Source organism: Impatiens glandulifera, chromosome 8 (genome assembly GCF_907164915.1).
Source record: "Impatiens glandulifera chromosome 8, dImpGla2.1, whole genome shotgun sequence".
NCBI classification, from domain to species: domain Eukaryota; kingdom Viridiplantae; phylum Streptophyta; class Magnoliopsida; order Ericales; family Balsaminaceae; genus Impatiens; species Impatiens glandulifera.
The window spans coordinates 47327960-47336419 of NC_061869.1; the positions used below are offsets into that span (position 1 = coordinate 47327960).

Below are 8460 nucleotides of genomic sequence, written 5' to 3' on the forward strand. Positions count from 1 at the left end.
AATGTGCAAGTATTTTGGTATACTACGTACGGTACTATGTGGGATGCAACTATATATTATTTCTTGACAACGTGATAGCCTCTCTCGCTCTAAACTCCATCAACGTGTAAACAACCATCATAATATGTAATTGTTGATATTAATCCTGTTATTTAATTAATAAGGTTAATCCAGTATATATGAATTAGTAACTATGTTACAGGCCGGCCACTATATATTTGATAATTTTCTCGACTAATACAGAAATTGAAGACAAAATTCTAAAGCAGGAGCAGGACAATACAAGGATGGTGAAGTTAATGCTGTCTTCCTCAGCTACATTAATTGCGTTGTCATTGGTTCTGCTGGCGGCTAGATCCACATCCACCCAGGCACAAATATTTGACTATGGGGATTCATTGGACAAGAGCTTGTTGTTTTATGAAGCACAAAGGTCCGGGTGGTTGCCACCAAATCAACGGGTTACATGGCGTGGCAATTCGGGTCTGCAAGATGGTTTCCTTGAAGGAGTGAGTTCGTGATGATCATTATTAATAATTTATAGTGCATGAACTCATATATTTATGATCATGAATTCGAGTTTTCAAACATAAACACTGTCTATGTATATATTGGTTGCAGGCAAATTTGGTGGGAGGGTACTATGATGCAGGAGATCATGTAAAGTTTGGGATGCCGATGGCATTCACAGTGACAATGTTGGCATGGGGAGCCATAGATTTCAGGAACCAAATGATGGAACTTAACCAGATGGACCACACTTTAGCTGCTATTAAGTGGGGAACCGATTACTTTATCCGTGCCCATCCTCAGCCTAATGTCCTCTGGGCACAGGTGTAATTATTTGTCTTTCTCTTCAATAATTTAATTTATATTCTCAATATAAAGAGAAAAAAATCAACTACTTCACTTTTATGTATATATATGTGTCAATTAATGAGTGAATTACATGCAGCACTGGTAACATCGAATTAACCAAGAATGTTGGATTAGAATTTGGGAACCTAGGTGGCGTGAATTGTGCTAACTTACTTTAGAGAATTAATCTTGGTTTCATAAAAAAAAATTATTTGAACATCTTGTGAGTACACTGCAGGTTGGTGATGGAGACTCGGATCACTATTGCTGGCAGCGTGCCGAAGACATGACTACACCGAGGAATGCCTACAAGCTGGATGAGGGTCACCCGGGATCTGATCTTGCTGGGGAAACGGCCGCTGCTTTAGCTGCTGCTTCTTTGGCATTCCAGCCTTACAACTCTTCTTACGCTTCCCTCCTCTTGGTTCATGCCAAACAGGTTGATTAGTTAGTAATCATATTTTAGTAATGATATTTTAGGCTGTCTCATTTTAATTAATGATATTACAGCTTTTCTCATTCGCGGATACGTTTAGGGGACAGTACGATGACACCATTCTGTGCGCTCAGAAATTCTATCCGTCATCTGGTTACTCGGTCAGTACACGTTTATACTTGTGTGACAACAACAAATTTATGTTTTGTTTTGTTTTGATTTCATTTCATTTCATTTTGTTCTTTTGCATGTAAGTAAACCTTATGAGTTTAATTTTGTGTGATGGAAGGATGAGTTGCTGTGGGCAGCCACATGGATATACAAAGCAAGCAAAGAAGAGTATTATTTGAAGTATGTGGTTGACAATGCCGTCTCATTGGGAGGAACAGGATGGGCTGTGAAAGAATTCTCTTGGGATAACAAGTATGCTGGCCTCCAAATTCTCTTAGCTAAGGTAATGTATAAGCTAGCCCTTAGTTCTCTTAATTAATTTTGCATTCCTTTAACACATAAATTTATGATATTAACTTAGAGTGTAATGGTTGAACATATTGGATCATTGTTACTCGCGATCTTCATGTGCCCATGGTTTAACGAAACATAGTGTTATTAACAATTGAAGGACACCTTAGATGATTGACTAAGACAAAATACAAAAAAGAATACTTAGGAAAAAAGATGTTATGATATATGTAGGTATTAATGGATGGAGAAGGTGGTGCAGGCTATGTTGATACACTAAAGCAATATGAAGCAAAGGCAAATTACTTTGCATGCGCGTGCCTCGGGAAGAATGATGGCTACAATGTCAACTTCACTCCTGGTTACTATAATCAATCTTTTCTAATATCCAATTATTAACTAAACTAAACTTGATTTAATTATTAGTTTTCTGACATTAATGATTTAATTATCAGGTGGCTTAATGTATGTAAGAGACTGGAACAACATGCAGTATGCCTCATCAGCTGCTTTCCTTATGGCTGTTTATTCAGATTATATTACTCAGGCTAAGGCCACACTCCCTTGCCCTGACCAGCCACAAGTTCAGCCTCTTGACCTTCTCAACTTTGCAAAATCTCAGGTATCCATATATATATAGAAAATTAAAGAAATTATATCAACTTTCTAGATATCTTTTGATAACATTATATTTAAGTCTTTCTATTTCTAATTCTAATTCTAATTCTAATTTCGGTCTCCGTCACTCTTTTAGGGAGATTATATTCTAGGCAAAAATCCAAAATCAATAAGCTACCTTGTCGGGTATGGGAAAAACTACCCGGTTCATGTTCACCACAGGGGTGCATCGATCCAGTCAACTGAAGTTCTGAAAACTGCGGTTGGATGTGTGGAAGGCTTCGACAGGTGGTATGGCAGCCCCGAGGCCAATCCCAACATCATCTTTGGGGCTTTGCTTGGTGGCCCATCAAACACCGATGAGTTCTGCGATGACCGGTCTAATTACGAGCAGACTGAGCCAACAATCTCTGGTTGCGCTCCTCTAGTAGGCCTTTTCGCCAAGTTGCAATCCACATTTTCAAACAATGGTGTCTACTATTCAACTGGTACAACACTTTTCTTTCTTTTTTTTTTTTTTTTTCTTATAACAGTTCATACTAATTATATATATATGTAAAAGCAGCTGGAAACAACAACGGAAATGTACAACCTCCCCAACAACTCTCATCACCAAGTAAGTTTTCTTTTTCTGTCAACTTATTTTCAAAATAAATGGTCAAGTTATTATTTCAAAATTGGCAGTACTCATGCAGAAATTAGTATATCCATTAAAGAATGGTGAAGACAAATAAAAACTGAATGTAATTGTTTTTCAACATTCAACATGACTGCACTTGGGCTGTTTTGCTATCTATGATATTATAATTTGAACATGATCCGAAAAATCAAATTCTCTAAAAACAATTGCAATCTCAATCTCTAAAACACACACACACACACACATATATATACTTAGTTTGGTAATATAAAATTTGATTATTCATGTTTTAAACTAATCTTAGCAAATTGTGGAGGTTCATGTTTAAGTGATAAAACACAAGAACTTATGGCTATGTGTTTGAGTTTTCACACTTAGATCATTTACAAAAAAAACTAATCTTATTAGATAAATAATTGCATGTGTTGATGTGCCAGTTGAATTTGTCCACTCGATCCCAAACTCATGGACGGTTGGGACAACGTACTTCTACAAGCACCAAGTGATAATGAGGAATATAGCTCAGAATCCAATCAGTAATCTACGACTCAGAATTGACAAACTCTCTGGACCTCTCTGGGGGCTCATCCAAACTCCACAACAACCCAATGTCTATGAGCTTCCAGACTACCTCAATGTCATCAGTCCAGGCTCTGAAATTACTTTTGTTTATGTTCAAGGAGGCCCCCAAGCTATTATTTCTGTTCAAAGTTATAATTGATTCTACTAATTGATTCAATGGAACTGGAAAGAGAGACTTTCTACTTCTTCTTTTTTTTTTTTTCATTTTAACCACGTATTACTTATTTTCTCAACAATATTTATTCTCATTATTGTATCTTGCAAATGTCAAACTCACTAAATCATCCTTTTGTTATTTATTGTTTGGTCACAACTAAAACTTAAACAATTGAGTACTGTTACAGCATTTAATGTGATTATAAAATTATTAAGGTCCTTAATGATCACAGTTGTATTTTTAGATGGATTTAATCTACCATTCGGATTTTCTGCTACCGAATAGCATGTTCCTTGTTGCGGACCAATCAAAATGCAGAAGTATTATTATATTAATAAATAAAAACTGGTTTGAAAGGAAGGGAGAGAAAATTCGGAACTCAGATTTCATTCCGGATTCACCCAAACGCCGTTAACGGAATGTAGAAATAACGTATGAAGCGGAGCTTCTTTCCCCCTGATTTCATGTCAAAAGGAATGAAGATATACGGTTTCGAGCGAAACTCACTTTGCTCCAGGCGTCATGTAAAGAGGAATGTAGTGAAGCGGTACAGAGCAAAGCATACTTCGCCCAGGCGCCCTGTTGAACAGAATGAAAAGATGCTTTTAGAGCGAAGCATACTTCGATTCAATTATTTTTAATACCCTGACGTTCATGTAAAACCTCCAACACACTCATGTAAAGACCATTTAACTATAATGTAAAAACATTTATTCATGTGAAATAAATTAATTAACAAAAATAAATTATTTTTTTTATAAAAAATAAAATAAAATTATATTGACGAAGAGACGATTTTTAGTAAAAAGACAATTTTCAGTGAAACATACTTCGCTTCAACTAGTTTATATGCCTATAGAATCTAGCAAAGAGTCCTTCGCCCAGGCGCCATGTAAAGCGAAATGAATTGATGCTTTTCGAGCGAAGAATCCTTCCCCCAAGCTCCATGTAAAACAGAATGAATTGACGCTTTTCGAGCGAAGCGTCCTTCGCCCAGGTGCCATGTAAAACACATTGATTCACACTTTTCGAGCGAAGTTTCCTTCGCCAAAGCGCCATGTAAAACAGAATGAATAGACTGTTTTCAAGAAAAGCGTCCTTCGCCCAGGCACCATGTAAAGCGGAATGAATAGATGCTTTTCTAGCGAATCTTACTTCGCCCAGGTGCGGCCATGTGAAACAGAATGAATAGACGCTTTTCGAGCGAAGCATACTTCGCTTCAATTAGTTTATATGTCTAGATGTTCATGTAAAACCTCCAACACACCCATGTAAATACCTTTTCAATTTCATATAAAAACATTTATTCATGTATATATGTGGAATAAATTAATTAAAAAGTAATAAAAAAAAATTAAAAATTATGAAGAGACGTTTTTCAGTGAAGCATATTTCGCTTCAAAAGTTACTTAGCGATGCTTACTTCACTTGTATTAACAACTTTAATATATATAAACCATAATATCATTATTATAAATAATTCCGCCCGATTCATCTCTCTCTCTCTTCAAGCTTCTGCCTCCTTTCACGGTGATTCGCATCCGGCTCCCCGTCTACCAGACCAGAAGATCTTGACGTCTCGACAATGGTACGTACACCAAAATAGTAAATGTTTCTTTATATTTATGAAACCACTAAACTCTAGGATTACGTACGCACAATGATGTCGTTATTTCGTTCATATTTAGGAAACCCTACTCTGAAAATGTCACGTTCAATGAAAATTCTTCGTATTTAGGAAAACTTACTTAGGGTTAAGGTTGTGTATATTATTTCCACGAAACCCTAGTTACTGATGTTGTGAAAACTTATTTTTGATATTAACAAAGCTTGTTTTTTTAATGTGCAGACAACAAACAACGAAATCGTTGAAAATACTGTAGGCAAAGAATGGATTTTTTGCCTCAATCAATTATCTAGTGAAGATATAGTACTATTATTGACCTATATCCATTTTGTTCATATTATGTAAGTTTTTATTGTAATGACCATGTTTGTTAGAGATAATATTATTATTTTTACACAGCTATTGATGGTGTAATATGCCGACACTTGTGGTGCCATGGTGTCAATGAGGTGAAGAGACGATGTAACTCATGTCATAGCTTCCACTGATGTTAATGGTAGATACGGTCAAACTATCAAACTATTGAAGGCAATATTGAACGGGAGATGAGTTCTTACAATTGATTGTGAGACTCTCGTAGTCTTAACGCAATATTCATTTTCACATGTAGAAATCTAAATATCAATTATTTTTGTACAGGGATAAAATGATCAATGAAATCAAAAAGTTACGTTGACGAGGAACCGTATGAGGTTTAGTAAGATGATTATGGGACCTTGGGCGGTCCAAAAGCTGACAGACTACGGTATTTGAACAATGTAAGTTTGGTCTAATTCCTCCTCCATATTTTCATTATTTACCATGATAACTGAATTTGTTTTGTTTGTTTTCAGCTGTCGAAACTGTTCGACAGTTACACTTTTATTAATGTAGGGGATTTCTTCCTGACTTACAAACAGGATTTGATAGAGTTTGTAATTGTTGGAGAAGGTACCACTAAAGAAATGAAGAATTCATTTGTTGAGCCCGAGGACGACAAAACTATTGTGGTATACGATGAGACGAGTTACAATGTTAATGAAGTCATATGGATATTTGAGGCAGTGGATCCTTTGTCAGCATATTTGGATGAATAGGGTGTTCCTCACACAAGCGTGCTTGAATCTATTGTTGCTTGTGATTTGCAGCCTTTGTTTAATTAATTTGTAGACTTAATTTATTGACAATACTGAATATTTGCATTCCTAATGGAATTTGTTTTTTATATTCATAATTTCAGATTTCATTTTTTGGTTCTTAATATTGTAGTTTTAAACATTATTCATTTAATATATGAACAATGGAATGAGTTTTTAATATGAAAATTACCAAATATGAAATCTTTGAACATAAAAGAATCATGTAAATTAAAGTATACATGATTGATTAATTGTAGACATAGCAATCTATGCAACCAGTGCACCTAAAGTATTTACAATGTCAATTAAATGTGAAGCGCTATATATGTTTTTCAATTGTTGTCAAATGTTGTGAAGCAATCTTCGTTATCTATATGATCAAGCACTTGACATTGATAAATATTAACCTATAATTATGTTATTCATTTTATTATTATAATCCAAAAAATATCAAATCACCTCACCCCACCTAACACCTATTTTCATTTAATGCTACCATGCAGTCATGCCGGCTAGCTTTGTACGATTTTTTCTCTCTCCGGTGAAGAAGTATTTCAACATTTTTTTTCGCCGGATTTTCATACTTCACGATTAATATGTGACAATGGTACGTTTTTCAATGTCATCTTTTTCTCAAGTTCTGTTAATACAGTTTTGTTTGTTTTTTGAATACTTGACTAGAAATATTCTGCTCTTGTTAATTATCAGGAAGGAATCCACATGAACGAGAATAATAATCATGATTTGAGGCATACTTCTGTGTTTCTTTTCTCTAATACTCTAAGATGTTTCTATCCATATTGAAGTGAAGCGCTCTTCACTTATATTGCACTGTAAATACTAATGAAGTGAAACGCTCTTCACTTATATTGCGCTGTAAATATTAGTGAAGTGAAGCGCTCTTCACTTTTATTGAGATGCAAATACTAGTGTTGTGAAGCGCTCTTCACTTATATTGCGCTGTAAATACTAGTGAAGTGAACCGCTCTTCACTTATAGGATTGCTGTAAATACTAGTGAATTGAAGTGCTCTTCACTTATAGGATTGCTGTAAATACTAGTGAAGTGAAGCGCTCTTCACTTATATTGCGCTGTAAATACTAGTGAAGTGAAGCGCTCTTCACTTATATTGCGCTGTAAATACTAGTGAAGTGAAGCGCTCTTCATTTATAGGAATGTTGTAAATAAAAGTGAATTAAAGCTCTTCACTTATATTTCATTCATTTTACAAGCATCTTTATATTTTGTTGAGATCAATATTTATTTTTTCCATGTTATATAAATTACCAGCGAATATGCAAGTTGTCGGCATCAATTAAATTTTGATAAAAACGGCCAACCTTTGGAAGAAATCGCAGCCAACTTGATTACATATTTATGTCGAGAATTTGAGAGGGAAGAAGATGCCTACGAATTCTATTTAGAATACGTTAAAATAATAGGGTTTGGTATAAGGCGCAGTTCAAAACATGCTGACAAAGATGGTTTATTACTAGATATAGTTTTTTTGTTATAGTGCATAGGGTGAACGGGGAAAAGATAAACTGGGTGTTTATGTGAAACGTAGTCGTTCTTTAATGAGGTTCAGTTGTGAAGAAGAATTGAGGATAAAAAGGGAAGCAAATGGAAAGTTTGAAGTGATAACTTTTATTAGTGAGCATTGTCATCTTCTTGCAAGTCCAAAGAAAACTCACATATATAGATGTCATAGGAATATTTCTACATCTGCATTCTTACATATTGAGATGACAACTCATGTGGGAATACCTCCAAAGACATCCTATGCTCTAATGGCCTAACATATCAGTGGCAAAGACAATCTTGGTTTTCTTCCCGATGATTACAAAAATTACTTTCGATCAAAAAGAACTAGAGACTGTAATTTCATCTGCAGGCTTACATATTGAGATGACAACTCATGTGGGAATACCTCCAAAGACATCCCATGCTCTAATGGCCTAT

General features: G+C 35.1%; 1 pseudogene; it reads left to right on the forward strand.

Moving 5' to 3' along the window:
- The first annotated feature begins 287 nt into the window (after positions 1-287).
- On the forward strand, positions 288-3735 carry LOC124913407 (annotated as a pseudogene).
- The last annotated feature ends 4725 nt before the right edge of the window (positions 3736-8460 follow it).